This window comes from Antechinus flavipes, chromosome 1, assembly GCF_016432865.1.
Source record: "Antechinus flavipes isolate AdamAnt ecotype Samford, QLD, Australia chromosome 1, AdamAnt_v2, whole genome shotgun sequence".
Taxonomy (NCBI): Eukaryota; Metazoa; Chordata; class Mammalia; order Dasyuromorphia; family Dasyuridae; genus Antechinus; species Antechinus flavipes.
The window spans coordinates 338,584,224-338,610,875 of NC_067398.1; the positions used below are offsets into that span (position 1 = coordinate 338,584,224).

Below are 26,652 nucleotides of genomic sequence, written 5' to 3' on the forward strand. Positions count from 1 at the left end.
TGGGTTGGGGGCAGGAGGAAGGGGAAGAGAGGAAAAATTTGGAACACAAGATTTTGCAAAGGTAAATGTTGAAAATTATCCTTGCATGTGTTTGAAAAAATAAAATACTATTGAAAAATGAGATAAAAAGAAATAAAATTTAAAAAGAAATGAGGCCTTGGTCAGAAAAAAAAGGCAGCTCAAATCCCACTTTTCTCAAGATTCTCTTTCCAGTCTCTCCCCAGACTCACAGGGCTAATGCTTTCCCTCTGAAATTATCTTCCACTTATAATACATATAGGTTGTTTATACAGAGGTATTTATATGTTGTTTCTCAACACTATTCCATTAGAATGTGAATTCCTTGAAGGGAAAGACAATGATTTTCTGGCACAGAGTAAATTCTTTTTTTTTTTTTTTTAAGCTTTTTATTTTCAAAACAAATGCAGAGATAATTTTTCAACACTGATCCATGCAAAACCTTGTGCATCAAAATTTCCCCCCCTTCCACTCACCCTCTCCTCTAGATGACAAGTAATCCAATATATGTTACACATGTGGAATTCTTCTATGCATATTCCAATTACTGTGCTGCACAAGAAAAATCACATCAAAAAATGAGAAAGAAAGCAAAATACAAGCAAACAACAAAAAACAGTAAAAAATACTATATTGTGATCCACATTCAATTCTCATAGTCCAATCTCTGGGTGTAAATGGCTCTCTTTATCAACAAGACGTCTGGAATGGCCACCAGTCATCTCATTGTTGAGAAGAGCCACATGCTTCAGAATTAATCATCATATAATCTTATTGTTTCCATGTACAATGATCTCCTGGTTCTGCTCACTTCTTTTAGCATCAGTTCATGTAAGTCCAGAGAGTAAATTCTTAATAAATTATTGGTAACTAACTCTTTATCACTTTAGATCTATAATTGGTCAATGAAGCAAAGATGAAAAATATGGAAATAATATTGGGAAGAGAAGCCAGGAAACTTGTTGGGGATTTGTGACATAGTCCACCTATTCTGAATTTGAATTTATAATTATGTAAGGAAAGTCACAAAGCTGTCTATACCCTTCATTCAGCAATTCCTCAAGAAATGACTTCAAGGAAGTCAAGGACAGAAACAAAGGTCTGCTAAATAGATATGCAGATAGGTGGATAGATAAGACAGATAACAAAATATTAACAGTAGTACTGTTGATGGCAACGTTTTAAAAATCATAAATTTAAAAATATATAATACACAAAAATTTAAAAAAATATATTTTTAAAGTTTAACTCTTAATGATGGAAAAAAGTAATGAAATGAAGAACATCCCAACAAAAAGACCCCTGGTCCTAGGCAGCTTCATAGACCTTAGGGAGGCATAGTAATAGGACAGGGCCTGAATTTTACTCTTGCAGCTACTTCCTGAGATAAGCAATAAGAAGCACAGATAAGATGTTCTCTGTCTTTAGTGGGCTTTTTGTTCTTACATAGTCCTTTTCTTGTCTTAAGTGGATCTTTATTGTAGTAGACCCAGCTTGAATTCCTTGTCCAGTTCCTTTTCTGTATTCAATTTCTGTATTCAATCAGAAGGCTTGATTTCAAGATGTCAACCCCACAGGTTATTTTCTTCTATAAAAGAAGTGCTGGAATTACAAACAAAAAAGTAAAACAGTTCCTGCAATCTAAGAATTTGCATTCTAATGGTGGAAGATAACACATTGGGAAGGTTTTATCTGCAAGTCAGGTGGAAAGGGTTATTCCTTAGGGTGCAGCAACAAATATGGTAATGCTTCTTTTAAACGCCATTTTTCACTGAAAATCATTTGAATTTCTGACATTAAAGCAAATATCAGTACTAAAAACATTGGTGACGATAACTTGCTTTTTCTGAATTTTCAGTAGATGTGGTTGTAGCACCTGTAGGAGCAAATGCCATGCTGAATTTCCAAAGCAGTTGCTAAGATGACAGTTATGGGCACAGGCTAGAAGTATTGCCATTTCCATGGTTATCAGGTCAGGATGTGGGATTGTCTCCAACTGGTGAGGAAAGATGGTGAAGATGATGGTGACATGGCTGGCTCCCATCTTTCTCTCTATCCCCTATTAGATCTGAAAGGCTGTAATTTTAGGAAGAAAAAGGGAATTGCTGAGAGTGAACAGGTAACTACAGAACAGGTGTCAATGAATATTTTCAGCCTTCATTTCTCTCCTGAGAACTGGTCCTATATTTTTGGCCATCTGGTGAGTATCTTCTCTTGGAGGTTAATACCAATACCTCCAACTTAACATGTCCACAACAAACTTCACATTACCTCTACTGTCTCTATTATTAACTTTCCTACTGCCTAGTTTGAAAACTCTCTTTGTTAATTCTACATCTAATCAGTTGTCTGTCATTTCCATCTCTTCAAATATTTCTCAAATCTATTCCCTTCCTTTCCATTTTCATTTTATTTTTTTCCATTTATTTATTTTTTATCATTTATTTATTTTTCCATTCTTTTTATTATTTTCCATTAGTTCAGATATTATTAGATTTTTATTTACAACAAAAGAGTAGTTTCTTTACTGGTGTGCTTTCCTCTAATATCTTCCTCTTCAATCCATCTTTTATACAGGTACCTGAAAAATAGTATCCCAAAAATCTTAAGGTCAATTTAAGCTTTATAAGCCTAGGCATTAGTAGCTTAGAAACTGCACTATAAGACTTCTGAGACAACACAAATGTAACCACACTGCTGCTCTGCTCAGAAATATTCAATGTGTCCCCATACTCTACTGGTAACATCCAAACTTCCAAATTTTCCAAATCTATTTTGCATGAACTAGTTGCAATCTATTTTTCTTTTTTTTCCTTTTTTCTTTTTCTTTTTATTAAGCTATTTATTTTCAAAACATATGTACGGATAATTTGACAACATTGACCCCTGAATAGCCTTGTGTTTCAGATTTTCTCCTCCTCCCCTAGATGGCAAGCAATTCAATATATGTTAAATTTTAGCATGTTAAATATTTTAGCATGTTTAACATATATTGAATTGCTTGCCATATGTTAAAATATGTATAAACATATTTATATAATTCTCTTGCTGCACAAGAGAAATCAGATCAAAAAAAAAGAAAATAAATGAGTAAGAAAACAAAAATGCAAGCGAACAACAACAAAAAGAGTGAGAATGTTATGTTGTGATCCATATTCACTTCCTACAGTTCTCTCTCTGGGTGTAGATGGCTCTCTTCATTACAAGATGATTGGAATTGGCATTAATAATCTCATTGTTGGAAAGAGTCACATTCATTAGAATTGATCATTGTACAACCTTCTTGTTGCCGATCTCCTGGTTCTGCTCATTTCATTCAGCATCAGTTCATATAAGTCTCTCCAGGACTCTCTGAAATCATTCTCCTGATCATTTCTTACAGAAAAATAATATTTGATGACATTCATATACCATAACTTATTCAGACATTCTCCAATTGATGGGCATTCACTTAATTTCTAGTTTCTAGCCACTATGAAAAAGGCTGCCACAAACATTTTTGCACATATGGGTCCCTTTCACTTCTTTAAGATCTCTTTGGGATATAAGCCCTGGAAATAATGCTGGATCAAAGGGTATGCACAGTTTGATAACTTTTTGAGTATAGTTTCAAATTGCTCTCCAGAATGGCTAGATCCATTCACAACTCCACCAACAATGTATCAGTGTCCCAGTTTTCCTACATCCTCTCCAACATTTGTCATTATTTTTTCCCGTCATCATAGTCAATCTGAGAGGTGTATAGTGGTATCTCAGAGTTGTTTTAGTTTGTATTTCTCTGATTAATAGTGATTTAGAGCACCTTTCCATATGACTAGAAATGGTTTCAATTTCTTCATCTGAAAATTGTCTGTTCCTATCTTTTACCATTTATCAATTGGAGAATGGCTTAGATTCTTATAAATTTGAGTCAATTGTTTACATATCTTAAAAATGAGGCCTTTATCAGAACCCTTAAATGTGAAAATGATTTCCTAGTTTATTGCTTCCCTTCTTATCTTGTCTGCATTAGTGTTGTTTTTCAAGAACTTTTTAACTTAATATAATCAAAATTGTCTATCTGGTGTTCAATTATAAGTTCCAGTTTTTCTTTGGATGCAAATTCCTTCCTTCTCCACAGATCTGAGAGGTAAACTATCCTATGTTCTGCTAATTTGTTTATAATATCACTCTTTATGTCTAAATCATAAACCTATTTAGATCTTATCAAGATTACTATTACCAAGGTATGTGGTGTGGGGTGTGGGTCGAGTCCTAATTTCTTTCATATTAGTTTTCAATTTTTCCAGCAGTTTGTGTCAAATAGTGAGTTCTTATCCCAAAAGCTGGGGACTTTGGGTTGGTCAAATACTAGATTACTATAGTTATTGCCTATTTTGTCCTATGATCCTAACCTATTCCACTGATCAACTACTCTATTTCTTAGATAGTTCCAAATTTGGATTACTGCTACTTTATAATATATTAGATCTGGCACAGCTAGACCACCTTCATTAGCATTTTTTTCATTACTTCCCTTGAAATTCTTGACCTTTTGTTCTTCCAGATGAACTTTGTTACTATTTTTTTCTAAATCTGTAAAATAATTTCTTGGGAGTCTGATTGGTATGGCACTAAATAAATAGATTAATTTAGGTAATATTGTCATTTTTATTATATTCGCTAGGCCTACCCATGAGCACTTGATATTTTTCCAACTGATTAGGTCTGACTTTATTTGTGTGGAAAGTGTTTTGTAGTTGTGTTTGTATAGTTCCTGACTTTCCCTTGGCAGATAGATTCCTAAATATTTTATATTAACAACAGTTATTTTGAATGGAATTTCTTTTTGTATATCTTGCTGCTGGACATTGTTGGTGATATATAAAAATGCTGATGATTTATGTAGATTTATTTTGTATCCTTCAACTTTGCTAAAATTGTGAATTGTTTCAAGTAATTTTTTAATTGATTCTCTAAGGTTCTCTAAGTATACTATCATATCATCTGCAAAGAGTGATAATTTGGTTTCCTCATTGCCTACTCCAATTTCTTTAATCTCTTATTCTTCTCTTATTGTCAAAGCTAACATTTCTAATACAATACTGAATAGTAATGGTGATAGTGGGCAGCCTTGTTTCATTCCTGATCTTATTGGGAATGGTTCTAATTTGTCCCCATTACAGATGATGCTTGCTAATGGTTTTAAATAGATCATTTTAAGGAAAACTCCATTTATTCATATACTCTCTAGTGTTTTTAATAGGAATGGGTATTGGATTTTATCAAATGCTTTTTCTTTTTCTTTTTGGAAGTTTACTTTATTTATTTATTTTTTTAAATAACTTTTTATTGACAGAACCCGTGCCAGGGTAATTTTTTACAGCATTATCCCTTGCACTCACTTCTGTTCCAATTTTTCCCCTCCCTCCCTTTGCCCCTCCCTCAGATGGCAAGCAGTCCTTTACATGTTATATAGGCTACAGTATATCCTAGATACAATATATGTATGCAGAACTGAACAGTTCTCTTGTTGCACAGGGAGAATTGGATTCAGAAGGTATAAATAACCTGGGAAGAAAAACAAAAATGCAAGCAGTTTATATTCATTTCTCAGTGTTCTTTCTTTGGTGTAGCTGCTTCTGTCCATCCATGATCAATTGAAACTGAATTAGCTCTCTTTATCGAAGAGATCCACTTCCATCAAAATACATCCTCAAACAGTATCATTGTTGAGGTATATAATGATCTCCTGATTCTGCTCATTTCACTTAGCATCAGTTCATGTAAGTCTCACCAGTCCTCTCTGTATTCATCCTGCTGGTCATTTCTTACAGAACAATAATATTCCATAACATTCATATACCACAATTTACCCAACCATTTTCCAATTGATGGACATCCATTCATTTTCCAGCTTCTAGCCACGACAAACAGGGCTGCCACAAACATTTTGGCACATACAGGTCCCTTTCTCTTCTTTAGTATCTCTTTGGGGTATAAGCCCAGTAGAAACACTGCTGGATTAAAGGATATGCACAGTTTGATAACTTTTTGAGCATAGTTCAAATGCTTTTTTCTGAATCTATTGAGATAATCATATGATTTTTGTTAGTTTAGTTATAAATATAGTTGATTATGCTGATAGTTTTCCTAATATTGACCTAGTCCTGTATTCCTGGTATAAATCCTACTTGGTCACAGTGCATCATCCTGGAGATGACTTTATGTAATCTCATTACTAATATTTTATTTAAGATTTTTGCATCAATATTCATTAGGGAAATTGCTCTATAATTTTCTTTCTTTTTTTTCACCCTCCCTGGTTTAGCTCTCAACATCATAGCTGTGTCATATAAGGAATTTGGTAGGACTCCTTCTTTTCCTATTTTTTCAAATAGTTTATATAGTATTGGAATTAATTGTTCTTTGAATGTTTGGTAGAATTCACATGTAAATCTATCTAGTTCTGGAAATTTTTTCTTAGGGAGTTGATTAATAGCTTGTTCTATTTCTTTTTCTAAAATGGGATTATTTAAATAATTTATTTCCTCTTCTATTAATCTGGGCAATCTATATTTTTGTAGATATTCCTATATTTCATTTAGATGATCAAATTTATTGGCATATAGTTGGGCAAAATAACTCCTAATTATTGCTCTAATTTCCTCTTCATTGGTGGAAAGATCTCCCTTTTCATTTTTGAGACTAACAATTTGATTTTCTTCTTTTCTTTTTCTAATCAAATTAACTAAGCTTTTAGTTAATTTGGTTTTTTCATAAAACCAACTCTTAGTTTTGTTTATTTGTTTATAAACTCAATAGTTTTCTTATTTTCAAGTTTATTAATCACAGTTTTATTTTCAAAATTTCAAATTTGGTATTTAATGGAAGGGGGGTTGATTTGTTTTTTTGTTTTGTTTTTGTTTTTGTTTTGTTTTTTTTTAATTGTAAGCCTAGTTCATTGATCTTCTCTTTTTCTATTTTATGCAAGTAAGCATCTAGAGATATAAAATATCTCCTTATAAATACTTTGACTGTATCCCATAAATTTTGGTATGATATCTCATTATTGTCATTTTTTTGGATGAAATCATTGACTGTGTCTATGATTTACTGTTTCATCCACTCATTCTTTAGGATTAGATTATTTAATTTCCAATTAACTTTTGTTCTGTTTTCTCCTGGTCTTATATTGCATGTGACTTATTGCATCATAATCTTAAAAAATGCATTTACTATTTCTGCCTTTCTGCATTTGATTTTGAAGTTTTTTTATGCCCTAACACATGGTCAATTTTTGTATAAGTTCCATGAACTGCTGAGAAAAAAGTAAACTCCTTTCTGTCTCCATTCAATTTTCTCCAAAGATCTATCATACCTAACTTTTCTAACATTTTTGTTTACCTCCTTAACTTCTTTTAAATTTATTTTGTGGTTCAATTTATTTAGTTTTGAGAGAGCAAGGTTGAGATCCCCCACTAGTATAGTTTTGCTGTCTATTTCTTCTTGCATTTCTCTTAACTTCTCTAGGAATCATGCTATACCACTTGGTGCATATATTTTTAGTATTGATATTGCTTCATTATCTATGGTACCCTTTAGTAAAATATAGTTTCCTTTCTTATCTCTTTTAATTACATCTATCTTTGCTTTTATTTGATCTGAGATCAGGATTGCTACCCCTGTTTTTTTTTTTTTTTCTTTCTTTACTTGAAGCATAAAAGATTCTGCTCCAGCCCTTCACTCTGTAGGTATCATTCTGCTTTAAATGTGTTTCTTGTAAACAACGTATTGTAGGATTCCAGATTTTAATCCAGTATGCTATCTTCCATTTTATAGGAGAGTTCATCCCATTCACATTCACAATTAAAATAATTCTGTATTTCCTGCCATCTTATTTACCCTAGGTTATGCTTTTCTCTTTCCTATCCCCCTTTCTTCCTACTCAGAATTTTGCTTTTGATTACCACTTCCCTCAAACTGTCCTCCCCTTTAAAACCCCTCCTCCTTTTTTACACCTTTCCCCAATACTTCTGTTTTCTCTTCTATTAGTCTTTCTTTGCCCCCTTTCTCTCCCACTTCCCTATAAGGTGAGACAAGTTTCTCTGGGAAACCAAATATGTCTGATATTCTCTCTTAGAGCCAAATCTGATGAGAGTAAGATTCACATAATGCTCATCCCTCCCTTTCCCCCTCAATTATAATAGGTTATCTTTGCCTCTTCATGAGATCAATTTCCCTTATTTTACCTCCTTTTCCCTTTTTTCCAGTATGATCCCCTTTTCACTTCTAATTTCTTTTTTCCATATTTCATAATAAAATCAAATTATACCCACATTCTCTAAGTATAATCATAACTGAAATATAGTTCTCAAGAATTCTTTCCTTTTTAACCTTTTTATGCTTCTCTTGAGTTCTGTTTGGAGATCAAGTTTTTTGTTTAGTTCTAGTCTTTTCAGTAGAAATAGGTGAAATTTACCTATATCATTGAATGTCCATCTTCTTCTCTGAAAGATAATGCTTATTTTAGCTGGATATCTTATTCTTGGCTGTAATTCAAGTTCCTTTGCCTTTTGGAATATCAGATTCTGGGCCCTTTGATACTTTGTGATGGAAGCTGCGAGGTCTTGGGTAATCCTAATTGTGGCTCCTCAGTATTTAAATTGTCTTTCTGGTTGCTTGCAATATCTTTTCCTTGATGTGATAGCTCTGAAATTTAGCCACAATATTCCTTGGGGATTTAATTTTGGGGTCTCTTTCAGGAGGTGATTGGTGAATTCTTCCAATGGCTATTTTACCGTTTGATTCTAAAATATCAGGGGAGTTTTCTTTTATGATTTACTGTAAGATAATGTCTAACTTCTTTTTTTTATCATGGCTTTCTTTCCTGGATCTATTTTCCAGGTCAGTTGTTTTTCCTAGGAGATATTTCATATTTTCTTCTATTTTTTCATTTTTTTCTTTTTGTTCAACTGATTTTTGAAGCCTTATTGAGTCATTCACTTCCACTTGTTCAATTTTAATTTTTAGTATATCGTTTTCTTCAGTTACCTTTTTTTAGCTCCTTTTGCAATTGGCCAATTTATTTTTTGTGTTCATTACCTTCTTTTTTTCCATTTCACAAATTTTGTTTTTCAATGAATTGGTGTCTTTTTCATATCTCTTTTGTAGGGCAAATGCTTTTTCCATTCTTTCTTGCAACAATCTCATTTTGTTTCCCCATTTTTCTTCTAACTCTTTTAAGATCCTTTATGCAATCTTGCAAGAAAGCCTTGTAAAATGGGGATCAGCTCATGTCTTTCTTTGTGGCTTCATCTGGAGTTGAACTTTGCCTTTAGAAACCTCAAGATTTGAGGTCTGTTCTTCTCTCTATAAAAGCTGCCTGTAGTAAGAGGTGGTTTTTTTTGTTTTTTTATTCATCTTTTTAAGTCTTCTTAAAAGTTCTGTTCAATGCAAAGGAGCTGACAGCTGCTTTAATTTGCTCTGGGGAAATTCTGCTGATTGATTTCCAGTGCTGGGTAATGGCAGCTAGGTGGGGGGAGAGTGGGGTTACCAGGGTTCAGTGGTTTACAATTTGCCTTTTGTAGCAAATCTGTCAAACCACCTACTTGCAACCTGGACAGAGTGGCCTAAGAAGCTCACAGAAGACTCCCAGGTCTGTGGAAGCTGCAACTCTCTGACTCAACACCCCAGCTTCTTGCCCAATCTCCCTGTGCTGTGGCTCAGTACACTATCCCCCTGTCTGTTTGAAACAGATCTGTTCTGAAGTTCTTCCAAGGTATCTTCTTCTGGGAATGTGTTGTACTCCAAATATTTGTGGGTTCTTTGACTCCAAGACCAGTTTAGAGGCTTAATCTGCTGTTGGTTTAAGAGAAGGTAAGAGGAGGTCACCCAAAACCTTATCTTGAAATCTAGAACTTTCTATAGTCATGATATGTTATGCAATATTCCATGAACAAGACATGCACTTTTCTTCTTTGCCCACACTGCTCACTTGGATAGTGCCACACCATACTACACACACACACACACACACACACACACACACACACACACACATCATTCTTTCTTCCTTAGAAAGGAGAACTGTCTTTCTTTCCTTCTTAGATAATGAAATCCTCCTCATTCTTCAGTCCCACAAAATACCACCTCTTCCTTGAAAGCTTCCATGGTTTCATTCAACCAGATGCAATCTCTGCAACCTCTGAAAACACAAAGACTGTATTAAGTACATACTCTGTACTAGGAATTAGGGATACAAAGAAGGACAGGGAAAAGACAGTCTGTCAAGGGAATCCAAAATAAAGAGATGGGGAACAACATGAAAACAACTATGTACATATAAAGATAGTATGATGATAATCTGTAAAAAGATAGCAGTAGCATTAAAGAGATTTAGAAAAGATCTTGCAGAAAGTAAGATGTTGAAAGAAGCTAGAAAAGTTAAGAGATAGAGGAGAGAGAGAATTCCAGGTCTATGATGTAGTCGATTAAATAGCTGAAGTCTGAATTGTTAAGTACATGTAAATAAGTAAAGTGTAAGAAATTTGGAAAAATAAAAAGGAGGCAAGTTACAAAGGACTTTGAAGACCAAACAGAGGGTTTTTTATTTTATCCTGAAGGTTACAGAGAGACATTTAAATTTATTGGCAGTTTTTTCTAAATATCTGTTATGAAGCTTTGCATTACAGATAACTATATTCTTAATTTACTCTAGAGGCCAAGGTCTGGTGCCAAAGCCTTCCTATCTCTGCCAAGAAGTGGGAAGTATGATTAATTCTCAGCATTCTGAGATTTGTAATTGACTATTACATTTATCATAGTTATTAAGTCTTACAATTAATATCCTTTATAATATTGTAAAACTTTGCATAAATGTGCAGTCATTGAATAAATTATTTTCCTGATTCTACTCAGTTTACTTTGAATCCATTCATATGAATCCTCCTTGCTGCAAATTTCTAAGATATGTAGGGAATTGGTTTATGTGTAACAACTCTGAGATGTCATCCTACAACCAAATTAGCAAATATGACAACAAAAAGAAAATGACAAAGTGGAGTGGGAGTAGGAGGGGAAAATAGGCATACAATTCCACTTTTAGTAGAGCTTTGTATTGGTCCATCATTCTGGAAAGCAATCTAGAACTACTCCCCAAAAGTCATTATTCCCTAAAAAGTCTTTATACAGTGATTTCATTAGTAGGCTTATATTGCCCCCAAAAAAATCACAGAAGAGAAAGAATCTTCCTTTATAAAAATATTTATAGTGGCATTTTTAAAGCACTAATCTAGAAACAAAATGAGAAATGGGTCAATTAGGGAATAGCTGAACAAATGGGAAGTGACTACAATGTAACATTATGGTGCTATCATAAATGACAGAAAATAAAGTAAATGCTGACAGATCCTATCCAAATTACAAAAACTTGAAAATAGCTTTTAGCTGTCATCTAATGGCAAGTCTGACTAAGATAAAGGAAGCATATGAGAAACTCAGCCATCAATGAATGAATTCTTTTTAGCCATAAAAACACAAAAAGAAAGACTACTAGAGATAGAAGGATTGTAATCAATCAATAAATATTTACTGAACACCTATTATGTGCCAAGGTACTTGGATATAGTTAGAGAAAAAATATACACCTATGAAATTAAGAATTACATTAAACATATAAATTCCCCAAGGACCCTGTAGTATTCTATATAACAAATAGGAAATATATTCATGGTTAATAATTATAGAATTCAATATAATTTCAAATGGGCATTTTTAAACTATTGACACTATGTAGCTTTGGAAAGCACAAGGTTTCAAAACTTAGTTTTAAGTCAGTTCTTTGGAACTCAAAAGGCATTTTCCCATAGAAACAATGTTATACATGGTGGTCAAGTTCCCAGGCCAACCCACAAAAACCTATAATTTAGTTAAAATAGAGTTCTAATAATACTAAATTTGAGTTCTCTTATTTCTGAGAGCAAGAAAGAAGAATGTTTTCTTCCTTCCCCATCCTCCCCCAATGTCAGTGTTATAAGTAAATCAACTGGTGTTAAAATGTTGAATTCTACCAAATTTATATTTGCTTACTTCCCATTCTGAAACTCTCCATGGTTTCCAAGTGCCCTTCAGTCCTAATGCTGCCCTAGGCTTCTGAATTTAATACTTACATATCTATCTTGCTATCTTGCTATTGCATTTTAAAGAAAATGCTCCATGTTCTGACTACTCAAATTTTCCAGACCAACCAAAAAAATCCTATTTCCTCAAATCAGGAGCCTCAACTATCTTTTGAAGAAGGAAAGCAATCTGCTTAAAATTGTTCATGTTAAAGTATGAATGAATATTAGTCACTTATCCCTCTCAAGCCTATTTGTATTCTCATCAATTGTAATTGTTGTTCATGTTTCCCCATAGATTTCCCAACATGAATTTATGCAATAAGCTGAAAAACTTTTTTTTCTTTTATTATCTTATTTGTGAAGGTAATACATTATTAATAAGATAATATGGACATAGTATGCTATAGAAAATCATTGCACCTACTCCCTTCTCATATTTTGATAAAGCATTCATATTGACCATTCTCAAAGATTTTAAGGGAGATCAGAAAGCAAGCATATGAGCGAATGCCTGCCAATGTCCCCTCAGTTTGCTTAACACACACACACACACACACACACACACACACACACATACACACACACATCCTATCTATAGTTCTTTCATTCTTTTGGTAGAATCTTCAGAGATGTTAAAAATCAATGTCTCATTTCATACAGAACTATGTTGCTTCCACACAGATTTCATTCATATTTGTGAGCTCTAAAAACTTACACAACTTCACTTTTTTTTCCCAATATCATTGTTATTTTTTTTTCAAGGTATACTTGTAAAGTATAAGAGTTGGCATAAAATTGAGGTAGTTTTATGAGTCTGATGATGAGAATTCATTTTTTAAAATAATGGCTTTTTATTTTTCCAGATACTTGCAAAGATAGTTTTCAACATTCACCTTTGCAATATCCTATATTCCAATTTTTTCTCCCTTCCTCTCCACCCACCCCCTTCCCTACACAACAAGAAATCCACTTATAGGTTAAACATATGCAATTCTTTCAAACATATCTCCATATCTGACATGCTGCTCAAGAAAAATCAGATCAAAAGGGGGAAAACAAACCAAACAGAAGAAAGAAAAACAATCAAGCAAATAAACAATACCACCACCAAGAAAAGGTGAAAATACTATACTTTGATCTGCTTTCAGTCTTCATAGTTCTCTCTTTGTAGGAGGATGGCATTTTCCATCACAAGTCTATTGGAAATGCTCAAATAAGCTTATTATCGAGAAGAGCCAACTCCATCACAGCTAATCATCACATAATCTTGTTGCTGTGTACAAAAGTCTCCTAGTTTTGCTCATTTCACTCGGCATCAGTTCATGCAAGTCTCTCCAGGCCTTTCTGAACTCATCCTGCTGATCATTTCTTACAAAACAATAATATCCCATAACATTCATATACCATAACTTATTAAGCCATTCTCCAACTGAGGGGCATCCCGCAAATTTCCAGTTCTTTGCTACATATGGGTTCTTTCCCCTTTTTTATGATCTCTTTAGGATACAGACTTAATAGAGACACTGCTAGATCAGAGGATATGCACGTCTCTTCAATGATGGGATGATTCAGGACAGTTCCAATGATCTTGTGATGAAGAGAGCCATCTACACCCAGAGAGAGGATAACGGGAACTAAGTATGGTCTACGACATAGCATCATCATTCTTTTTGTTGTTTGCTCCCATTTTATTTTGCTTCTCTTTTTTTCTGTTTTGATTTGATTTTTCTTCTGCGGCATGGGATAACTGTATAAATATATATGCACATATTGGATTTAACATATATTTTTACCATGTTTAATATATATTGGACTACTTGCCATCTAGGGGAGGGGATGGGGGATGAGGGAGAATTGGAACACAAGATTTTGCAAGGGTTAATGTTGAAAAATTGTCCACACATATGTTTTGAAAAATAAAAGGCTTTAATAAAAATTTTTTTAAAAAAAGGGTGTGCACAGTTTTATAAACTTTTGGGCATAAAACTCATTTTTTATTAATGGCAGACTTAATTACATATTATTTCTGTCCATTATCCTCCTTCTAACTTTACCTATAAAAGCATATGGAATAACCTAACTTCATTGAATTTTTGACTTAACTTTCTCAACTACTTTTCAATAACTTTATAATGTTTTGTAATTTTTCATCATCCTTCTTTTGGGGGTCAGGGAAGGTTTTGTTAATTCATCAATTTTATAATTTCTTGGTGTGGAGACTCCTTCTGCCAAAACAGATCAACAATTCATTTATAGCTTATATTCTTAAAGAGTTACTAAGGCAATGAGATATTAAGTGACTGGCCCCAAAGTCACATGACTAACCTGAACTGAAATATTGTTCCAAAGCCAACCTTCTCTCTACAGTGCTATCCACCCACTCATTCTTCTCCATATTTTACAAATAAGTTCATTATTATAAACTAAATGAAGGAAAAAGCATTGATTAAGCACTTATTATGTGCCAAGAATATTATTGAAATAGATACTGAAAAGCAAAACCATTCTCTTAGAGAGATTACATTTTAATTAAGAAGAATGCTCAATAAAAGGATGCAGCTGCAATGTGGATGAAAAGGCCCAGCAGTGTTCATTAAGATACAGTGATAGGGAAGATAGCATTTATTCATTCAGTGATGATTACATAACTGCCATCCTGGATGAAGGCCCTTTGCCCTTCATGCCTAGACTATTGCAATAGCCTGCAGTTTGGCCTCCCTGCCTTAAATCTCTCTCCACTCTGACCCATTTTCCATTCAGTTGCCAAAGGAATTTTTCTAAAGTCCAAATCTGACTATATCACCTCTCCTATTCCATAAAGTCTATTGGTTCCCTATTACTTCCAGGTCTCTGTTAGGCTTTTAAAGGTCTTGATAACCTGCCTCCTAGCTACCATATCTTTTTTCTTCTGAAGATTAAATATTAATTCTCTAGCAAATAGTTATAACTGTCACTATTTTTATTTTCCTTTTCCTTTTTGGAAAAGTGGAAATGAAAGCTTTTTGACACAATCCATTTCATTTTAAAAATCTAACCTTTATCTTGATTCTTATTCGAACCAGTCAATTATCTGACTGCACACAAATCTCTGTGGCTATTGCATCTGTAGCCAAACATTTCTTTTCACTCATTTCTAAAACCTCTGCAATTTTTCTTCTGTCCTCATAATTCAACTAAAAGTGCATTTCCCAATGTTATCAGCGACCTCACTACCAAATCTTGTGGTTTTTTTTCCAATCCTCATCTTTCTTGACCTTTTTAATATTCTTTAATAATATAAATCATCCTCTCTTGTTGGATATTTTTTCCTCTTTAGGTTTTCATGACACTGATCTCTCTTGTTTCTCCTCCAATTTGTCTGATCATTACTTATCAGTCTCCTTTGCTGAATTTTCATTTAGGTCCCGCGCCTTTTATGGTGATCTAATTAGCTCCACTAGCTTTCACTATCTTCTCCAATCACAAGATTCCAAATCTACACACCCAATCTTAGTCTCAGCTCTAGCCTCACATTACTACCTATTTACCTCTTGGACATTTCAAATTGAATGTCTCCATAGACAATTCAAATTCAGCATATCTAAAATAAGTTTTGTTATCTTTTCTTCTTACAAGCTTTCCTGGTACTCCCACATGCACCATAATCTTCCCAGTCACTCAGACTGGCAATCTTTAAGACATCCTCTAACTATTCTTATTCACTCTACTTATCCAATTTGTTGTTAAATCTTGCTAATTTTACCTTCAATAAGTGTGTATTGTGTGTGTGTGTGTATAGACACATACATACATATGAATGTATATATGTATATGTATGATGTATGTATATATGTGCATGTATGTATATATAATATATAATACATGAAATGCATCTTACACAGGTCTTCATTATCTTTTTAATTAGTCTCCTTAATTACTGCTTCTCCCCATTCCTATTTATCCCCTTCTCAGTTGCCAAAATTATTTTCCTAAAATATCACGTCACCCCATCATCAGAATGAAATCTCAAATTCTCTATTTGCATTGGAGCTCTTCATAATCTTGTCCCTTCCTACCTTTTCCACTTTTTTACCTTTTATTCTGTTCCACACACCCTATAATCCAGTGACTCTGGCCTACAAATTGTTCCTCAGACACAATACTCGATTTTTCACCTCCATACCTTTGTCTTGGTTGTCTCAGAAGCCTAAAATGTTATCCTTCCTCACCTCTATACCCTAGATTCCTTGCATTCCCATGAGACATAGCTCAAATCTCATCTTACACAGGTCTTTCTCAATCCTCCTACCTTCATTGCTAGTTCCTCCCTTCTGAGATTATCCAGCATTTGTTGCTATTTTTCTGGTTGTTCAGTCATTTCAGTCATGTCCAATTCTTCATGACACCATTTGGGGGTTTCTTAGGAAAGGTACTGGAGAGGTTTGCCATTTTCTCTTCCAGCTTATTTTGCAGAAGAAGAAATTGAGTGACTTGCCCCAGTCACACAGCTAGAAGATGAGGCTGGATTTGAACTCGGGTCTTCCTGATTCCTGGCCTGGCATTCTATACACTGGGCCACCTCGCTGCCTGTCTTCCAGTACAGTTTTATATTATATAATTTTTAAAATAATCTAGTCTTTTAAAATCTTCATCTAGTAGCATGTCAATTTGTTGACCATTAGACAAAATCACACATCTAAAACACTAGTCCTAATATTCTCTACTCTTTTCCATCGTTATCATTATGAAAGGCGGAGGAGATACCCTAGGACTAAGGATTATTTGCATTTACACTCCTCCCCAAACCATTTAGTGGCCAAATTTCTGAGGATAAATTCTTTGTAATTGACAAGGCTACAGCATCTGTCTCTGATCCTATTTGAATTTAAGTTGTGTCAACATAGCCCTTAAGAACTATGCTCACCTTCATGCCACCAATTAACTTTAGGGTAGGATTTTAGTGGAAGGCTAATTCTGTAGATAATCCAAGGTCAATGTTTTGACAAAATCTCTCATATTGCAGAGAAAATGATGAATCCATCAGTGAGGTGATGAAGAAGAATGAAGCATAAGCAACCATATGGATGGAGATAAATTAGGTATGTACAAAACGGAAACTAATGGCATATAGAATGAGATGATTCAGGTTACCTTGATTTTATAAAATCAACTGCAACCAACATGCCTATAAATTTCGGAAAAGTAAGTTAATCCTATTTTTCCTGCTGTCTTTGATTATTAAAGCAGGGATTCAGAGATGCATTGCCACAAAGGAAAAAAAAAAGTCTTCCCTGTAGCTTAGCCAGTTTTCTGTGAGTATTATTTCCTACCAAGAAATTTTCCTTCCACATTCTCAGATCTGTTATCCAGCTTCAACCATACTTTTCTTTATTGCCTTCCTCACACCACTCAAAGAATCCCATTTCCTGCATCTAGCACAGGGTCTATTGCATGAGAAATATTTTTTCTCTTGTATATTTATTTGTCAAAAACAACATTGTAGGAAGTAATAATTTATCTTATTTCTCGGTCACAACTTTTCCCTGGAATTGACAGTAGCAAAAGGATCCTAATTCTATCTTATTCTCTACAGGTTTAGTAAGAACAAGATGAATAAATGAGTAAAATCTCTCTGAAAGTGAATGGAAAAATACCTAGCCAGTGTATTTATAGCCAGTATATGTACTAGCCAGTGTAAGATGTATATTTGCCTTCTGATTACCATCAAAATTTCCTTCAAGAACTGAGTTTCTCCCTCAATTGAAGTATGAGACACTGTAAAAATATTAGAATCCATGACATACTAGGACCAAATAGAAGGAAGTAAAGCTATTTAGCTTGGAAAAGAGGACATTTAGGGGAACTATCATTTAGTCAGTAAACTAGTATTTTTTACATGCCTCTTATGTATCAGGCAATGATAAGTGCAGGACACATAAAGATAGGTAAAAAAAAATTCCTGATGTACAGAACATGTGAAAGAAAAATTAGATTTATGCTATTTGTCCCAAAAGGGGAAAAAAACTAAATGAATGTAGACTATTGTAGAAGAGCACTCTTTAGCACAAAATAAAGAAGCCTGTTAAACAATTAGAGCTTTCCAACAAGGGAAGAAGATGCCTTTGTAAACTAAGATTCATATATGTGAAACATTAAAAGTTCCAAATGGAGACTAAAACACTTCTCAGAGATATTGCTTCAGAATTTGAAGCAAAAATAAATTGCAGAAATCACTGCAGTAATTGCAACTTCCTAGCAATCATAATTTGAATTCTAGTACCCATCAACATGTTGAAAGGTTGATGAAACCATCACTCTAACAGATAAATATAAATATGGTTTGGAGTGGGACAGAATTGGAAGGAATAATTCCTATCAATCACCTATCATAGCACTGAAAGAAAGTGCCTTCTAGTGGCTTCCATATTCTATACAGTCATAATTGACAAGAAAACACATGGTAGTAAGATATGCATACTTTCATTCATTCACTCAACAATCATTAAACCCTATATTCCCGAATATTAAGATATCAAGATAAAAATAAAAGTCCCTGCCCTCAAAGGGCATATATTCTACTGGAGAAAACAAAATGCACAAAGAAAATCAAATTTAAAACTGCACATAATTATAAAGTGATTTCCTGGGACAATCATAAAAGCAACTGGGAGTGGGAAAAGTTGAAGGATCAAAAGTTTAGGTAGGATCAGCTATCTAAAAGTTGAAGGTTTTAGGTAGGATGTGGCACTTGAGATGAATCTTAAAGACAGCAGTGATGCAGAAGTGAGGGGGAATACCTTTCAGGAATGGGGCACTGAGGCTGTGCAAAGGCACAGAGAGGAAAGATGAAATATCAGGGATGAGGAAGTGCAACTAGATCAATTTGATGACACAGCAAATAAAGGAAAAGAATGCACCTTAATAAGCTTTAACCTAAGCTTTTAACCTAGAAGCAAGAGATCTGGGAACTTCTGAGCAATCAAAAGACATGGTCAGTGACTTAGGCAACTCTGTGGAGGCTGGAACACTGACTGAAGAGAGATTCAAGAAAATCAATGAGGAGACTAGTGAAGTAATCCAGAGAGGGGATGAGGACTTTCAGTAAGGTGGTGACTGGGAAACTGCAGAGTGGAGCCAAATGCAAGAGTCAGTGTAGAAAGAGAGCATAGAAATAGATAGCTGAGGGGGAAGAAGAGAGAAATGTACCAGAAAACTGAAGTCATGAACCTGGCTTTTAGCATAATAATAGGAGCCTGTATATTTCAATTTCACTTCTGTCTCTGTTTTTCTCTCCCTTTTTCTCTTTCTCTCCTTCCCCCTCCCCCCTTTCATTTTTTTTAAGTCACATTCAGTAGGCTCCAAAGTGATTAGCACGTCTGTAAAACAAAATCCTGATGCAAAAAAAAAAAAAAAAAAGAAAGAAAAAAAAAAGGAAAATAAGGGATTTTCAGAAAATAACTGAAGCATTTGGGAAGAGGGAAAGCATGTGCTCTGGTCTCAGGAGACAGAATGAAGGTGATAATTCTACCCTGGAAGGTTTGAACAAATAAACTTGTGTGAAAGAGTTAAGTTCACAAGTATGAAAAAGATTTCCAGCTTCTCAATCTAGAGAAGGAAGGTTCAAGTAGGGTAAGGATACAAGCTACATAACTGAGGAAAGTAATGTTATAATTTAGCCCTAATTTCACAATTTGAACATTTCATCTAACATTATACAAATATTTATGTCATCATTTAATGAATAGGGAAACACCACCATTTAGTTGGTAACATAGATTACTGTTAGTAGGCTCCCATTTACATTTGTCAACATTTTCATCTTAACATTCAATATTTTTATTTTCAGAGCAACATAAATGTACATAATACATAAAAGAAATAGTGATATATAAAATACATAAATGACAAATTCAATTCCCACTGAAAAAAATATTGATTTGGCAAAAATTATATATACAGAACACTATGATCAATTTTGAGACAAATTAGATATGATACAATTGAGCAATAGATAAAAATAAATATACATGATGCTTTTTTCCCATGAATATTTGGAAGGGGAATTCAAGGATTAATGTACATATCTGTACCGTTTCTCCACCATTGTTCCTGGAAGTCTTCTTGGAAGAGATGAGATTAGTAAGGTTCTTTGGAATCTGGGTCCTTCACATTTTGTACATGAATCAATCATTCACACCTGCACTATGGGAGTTTAGTATAAAAACACCAGAGATCAAAAAGCATTGAAACACCCTTTTTCCCTCTACTGAAATAAACTCTTAGACCTAGGAAAGAAATATACTCCTCAGATTGATCATTCTGGGAAAGAAAGTAACTCTATGTTAAAAGCACCCCAACTCTGTTTTGAACTTTCAAAACTGCAGGCGTGTTGAATAGAAGGGTTGTCAGCAAAGCTAAGGAAGGACTGCAACACCGATAACTAGAAACATGTGTGAGGCAGTTTGAACAAGAGCAAAACTTACTCTGGTGATTTATCATTCAGCTGAGGTTTCAATACGTTTACACTAATAGTCCCTGAAGGTAAAAAAAACCTTTATTTTAAAATTATTTCAAATAGAGTCATAGAACTGAAAGCAATTCTGAGGCATCTGTGTTATTTGTCAAAATAATTGCTCTATAAAGTATCTAATATTTTAAAATGTATTCCATACACAGAGCATCTGATATAAGAAATTGCCCTTCACCTCCTTGAAAATGTTACTTATCTCATTTTGTAGTTGTCTGAAAATTAACTTAAAAGTTTTATTGATATCTGTTAATGAAATCAGTTACACACTTTACTAACTGAAAATATAACTGATTATATAGTTGTTCAATATAAAACATTTTCAAAGTGGAATATATTAGAATAGTTATCCACAAAGGAATTTTTTTTATTGCAATAGACAAATCTTTCATATATGAAACACGAAAGATTTGTCTATTGTAATAAAAAAAAAAGACAACACAATTTATTTCAAAATCACTAGTCTCAATTAAGTTCAAGTGCACATTTCTATGGGAATGAGAGTTCAGTTATCTCTCAGTTGCAACATTAGGCAAAACAGCCTTGATGGGATGAAGATAGTTCCTTAAAAGCAATGTTTATATATTGCCCTATGCACTAAGGTGACAGCAAACAGACTAATACTCAGGGTAGTCAAAGATACTGGATTTCACATGCTTTCCAAGAGAGTCACCAACATTTTGGTTTTCACTTTTGGCAATCAGTCAATCACAGGGTAATTAACAGTTTCATTATAATGTACTGACATCATTATTAGATGACATTAAAGTGGCAGCATTATGCAGCGTATGTCTCTACAAGGTCAGTACAGTCATCTGGCACGGCACAGATACTGTTCACATCTACATTTACTGAAGATTTACTAGAGAAAAGAACAGTAAGGTAATGTTCATGTATACATATATAGTGAGTATATGTGAAATCTATGCATCCTCTATCTTATTTTTGCTACATGTATGAAACACTAATGAATGTTGAATGTAAACACTTAAGAAAATGTACATTTAAAATAGGCACTAAGATGAAAATGAAGTCTCAAAGATCTATTATATTTCAAAAGCTTTATTTCCCACAGAATCTCTTCTAGTTCATCACAGAAACATGCAGCAAATACAAGCTTGAACAAAGATGTGGCCCAGCAAAATGGAACAGACACTGAATTTGGAATCAGAGGATTGGAGCTTGAATTAAGGCTCTGCCATTTGCTATTATGTGTGACCCTGGCAATATCTCTTCTAGTTCCAAATTCTACAAGCTTTCATATCCAATATAATATGAGTTGTTAAAAGGAAATGATGAAATTATGTGCTTTTCCTTAAGAATGAAACTAGTCTTATCCTCAAATCAGAAGAGAAGTGCAGATATTGAGATTTTTTGGTTGTCATTTAGTTTTGTTAAAAGAACACTCTGGTGATCTGTATTATTATAAACTCTCTCTGAAAAACAAATTGACTACAGGATAAGATAACTGAAAGAAGCAAAAGGATTATTCTATCCAGGCTCCGAGGAACACAATTTATGGTGGAGAATTTATGCCACCTGTTTACAGTAAACATTTAGTAAATTTTCCTGCCTAAAAAAAAGACATGGAAGTCCAACAAAGAGAAAGTTAAGAGTGAACTCTCCTAGCTATGTCACTATTAAAATTCAGAATTATAGTAAAAGGAAAATAGGACATTTCTCAAGTTTCCAGAGCTAAAAAGGATAGAGATGTCTTAGAGATAATGCTCTTTCCTGTAGGTAGAAGAGTAGATGAACTAATGTTCCTTCCATGTCTGAAATTATGCTTCTGTGATTCTGCTGTAACCAATCTTATGCAGAGCTGCCTCACCATTCCTTCCTCAAATACTACTTTCATCATTTCACTCAAGACCTTGGAGTGGCTTTATATGGCACATTCCCATTCAACATAACATCAGCCTCTCAATCAACCATCCAACCAACAAGCACTTATCAAGTGCCTTTTTATGTGCTAGGCCGTGGCAGTTCAAATTCAAAAGTGAGTCAACTTTTCTCTCAAAGAGTGTACAGTATATGTTTATTAAATACAGAAAATAAACCACAAAAAGGGGGGAGGAGAGGAGAATACACAGTGGGTAGGACATGTATGGAGAAACACTACCTAAACTAGAGGAATCAGGAAAGATTCCATGAAAGGAAGTAGTACTTAAGCAAGTCTTGACTAGTCCTAAAGATAAGGAGGGACAATGTTCAAGGAAGGGGGCATAGTCTGTGCAAAGGCTGAGAGGAAGCAAACAATATTTTGTATGGAGAATAGCCAACAAAAAAGTTTGGTTGCGACACAGAAGAAATTAGAAGAATGTGAAAACAATCTATAAAAGAAGGTTGGAGATAGAAGGCTTTAAGTATCATATGAGGGAACTTGTATTTTAACCTAGGAACAACAGAGAACTACCAAATCTTCCTGGGCAAAGGAATGGCATGGTCATACCTATACTTTAGGAATATCAATTTGGCAGGCATATGGGGGAGGGTAAACGAAGGGAAAATTGGAAGCAGGGAGTCCAATTAGGAGGTTATTGCTACAGAACAGGCAAGAAACATTAAGGACTTGAATTAGGGTGGCTGTGGTATAAACAGAGGACACAGATGTGAGAGATTATGAGGAGGTAAAAATCGACAAAACTTGGCAACTGATTAGACAGTGAATAAGAGTGAAGAATCAAGAATGACTCATGGTGCTAGGTGAATGGAAGAATGGCATTGGCCCTTGAGAGAATAGGGAAGTTAAGAAGAGGGTGAAGTTTAGATGAAATGTTAAATGGGCAATTAGAGATAGAGGACTAGAGCTCAGAATAATAAGGAGAGCTAGCAAGATGAGTAATCTCTGAACTATGTGCATAGAGCTGAATCCATAGAAGCTGATGAGAGGAGAGAGGAGACAGAAAAAAAGGAGGGAGAGAAAAAGAGGAGAGAGGGACAATGAGAGGAGAAAGAAAAGAGCCAGACAAGTAAAAGTGGGGAGGAAGGAAGGGGGAGAGAGAAAGACAGAGAGAGAGAGAGAGAGAGAGAGAGAGACAGAGAGACAGAGAGACAGAGACACACACAGAGAGAAAGAGAGATAGAGAGAGCCAGAGAGAGACAGAGACAGAGACACACACAGAGAGAAAGACAAACAGAGAGAGAGAGAGAGACAGACAGACAGAAAGACAGACAGAGACACACAGAGACAGAAAGAGAGACAGAGAGAAAGACAGAGAAAGAGACAGAGACAGAGAGACAGAGACAGAGAGAGAGAGAGAGAATGACACAGAGAGAGAGAGAGAGAGAGAGAGAGAGAGAGAGAGAGAGAGAGAAGAAGAAGAAGAAGAAGAAGAAGAAGAAGGAGGAGGAGGAGGAGGAGGAGGAGGAGGAGGAGGAGGAGGAGGAGGGAGAAGGGAGGAAGAAAAAGAGGGAGGGAGGGAGAATAGATAAAGATAAAGCACTCAATACCCTGCATTCTTTCCAAACTTTCCAGCCCAAATCATCTCTCCTTTCTCAGCAGAGCCTCTTAAATTCCCACCAAGCCAATTTTCTTGACATTCTTTGTACAGAATTTGCTAATCCTTGTTTCCATGCTTCTGCTAATACTAATCCCCTGGCCTTAAATTATCTTTTCTGACAAAATCAACCTTCAAGAAGCTTTCCTTGATAGCCCACTAACAGGGCAAATTTGTTTGCTCCCCACCTCCTCAGGACTGTTACATGTTTGTGTAATAAGATTTCCCACCAAACCTGAAGCATTTTGCTTACCACTAATGTGGCATGGGGACAGTTAGATTACTCAGGAGTTAGAGCACTGAGCCTGGAGTCAGGAAGACTTGAGTCCACAGACTTCCTAGATGTCTGACCCTGGGTGAGTCACTTAATCTGTTTGCCTTAATCCATTAATGAAGGAAATGGAAAACCACTTCAGCACTTTTGCCAAGAAAGCCTCCTGGATGGCACTGACATGTTCTGATCCACAAGGTTACAAAGACATGATCAAACAACTGAAAAACAACAAAATAGAAGCAGGAGCAATTCCTAACTGGTGAAAAAAGAATGCTGAGCAAAATCGCTGTAGAGCTTCTTAGAGAAGAGACACACTTAGGTCCAGATACTCTTCAGAAGAGAAATGTTCGTGAAAAGACTTTGGAAACTGTGGACACATAAGAAAAGCAAGCCACTCAACACTGTGTCAGACTTTCAGCTTGCTCCTCTATGGACTTCAGAGATTTTTGTACATGTGAGACTGGAGCCTCTCTCTTGGTTTTGAACTGAGATCTCATCTTGCTCCCAGAAAAAAAGTTCATTCACTTTTGTAAATTTTCTAGTAGATTTTAATAATATGTATAATTTCTTTGATTTCTGTTTGCCATTTGTTTGGACAAATGGGTTTGTTTAATATTGATTATTTGTGATAGTATTTGTGTAACCAGTATTTGGTAGGAAAAAAAAAAAAAACATCTAGCAGATGTAAATTTTAGGTTACTCTCCTCATAAGAGAAACTAGAGAAATTGCTTTTTTGTGTGCGAACAAATAATGGAAATAATGATAATGAATATCCCTAGACCAGTGATCCTGGGAATGGGAACATGCAACTCTATATAAATTTAGTCCAACACCCTTAAGGACAAAAATAAGGGAAGGAGCAAACATCCAATTCCAGATCTCCTGCTCTTTTCAAAGAGGAAATTCATCCTCAGATAGTGATAGACCAGATTCTAGAGATACGTATCCATGTTATCTGCAAGTAAGCAACATCTTTAAATTTAGATAACTAATGTGGAAATAATAAATTACCATGGCATGCAAATATATGACACTTAATATTATTATGCACTTCTTCACATTTTTTCTTTCTCACTTTGCTCTCTCTCATTTTCTGTTTTCATATTAATCCTTTTTTTTTTTAATAGATGACTGTAAAGTCTGAAAAGTTAGTTAAAGCCCATACCTTCTACTTCTATGGTTCTTTAGACCTTACCTGCAAAAGGTACTCATTACAGTACTTGATTAATGAATACTTTGATTAAATTATATTGATGTTATCAACTGAATAACAGATTTTATGAAATAGTTTACTCAATTTCTGTTCGGTCACAAAATAGAATTTTATGTCCAACAGGCCAGGAAACAAACAAAGGTTTTGATGGATAGCACCAATCCAAAAGATGGCTTTGTCCATTTTTAAAAGATAAAAGACTGCATGGTCTTACAAACTGCTAATGATAAAGGCAATTGTCTAACTATCCCCTCTCATTATAGAATCAACAATAGTTATGATATCAAAGTTGTCCTTCTGGCCAGCTACCTTCTGTATTCTCCTCAGGTTGCTCTACACTATCATGGATACCACACCTCCATAGTCTAAATAAAACTAGGATGAAGGTAATTTCAAAAATCAGGGGAAACAGTGGTGACTATGAGTCCAGCTGCCACCATGGGCTATGACAATCACAGAGAAGAAACCAGTGGTAGGTGGGAAATGTACAATAATATGAGTAGATAGATGTGTAGTTCTGTAGTGACAGAGATATGAACTGCCTCTTTCTATATGGACTCTGGCCACATAGGTTCCTTTTGTAGGCACCCCCCATATCTTGCCTTGCACATTTGGACTTTGCATTTTTACCTGTGTGCATACCTATCTGTATATGTTTCCTAAATGTTCCCACTCTTCCCATTGTCACTATATATATTTGTGGAAGAATGGATTATGGAGGGAATGGTCTATATCTACTTTTTCTGCCATGCAATTTCATTAAATATCTTTGATTTACTTTGGGGTTTAAAAAGAGATAGGGGGAAGACTGCCTCCAAATATTGCTTTAAAAGCTATTATCCACTCTGTCTTTCATCCCTAGACTATTTACAGAAAAGTGTTTATCTATTAAAACTTTGTGAAATCATGGAATCCCAGAGCTTCAAATTGTCCTTTGCTGAATCTTTATATCACAATCACTAATTGTGGCTGTCCTTGGCCTTAGCTCTGCTTCTCTTCTCTCTCACTTATTCTGCTCTCTCATCAGCTCTCATGGGTT

At 34.7% G+C, this 26,652-nt stretch overlaps 1 long non-coding RNA gene across 1 annotated transcript in view; it reads right to left on the bottom strand.

Moving 5' to 3' along the window:
* Nucleotides 1–381: 381 nt before the first annotated feature.
* The window catches only part of LOC127543356 (uncharacterized), a 105,665-nt gene continuing 79,394 nt past the window's right edge, over nt 382–26,652 (bottom strand). The window contains exon 2 of the long non-coding RNA XR_007949217.1: nt 382–5,037. This is a non-coding gene — a long non-coding RNA (uncharacterized LOC127543356). The remainder of the gene's footprint in view (nt 5,038–26,652) is intronic.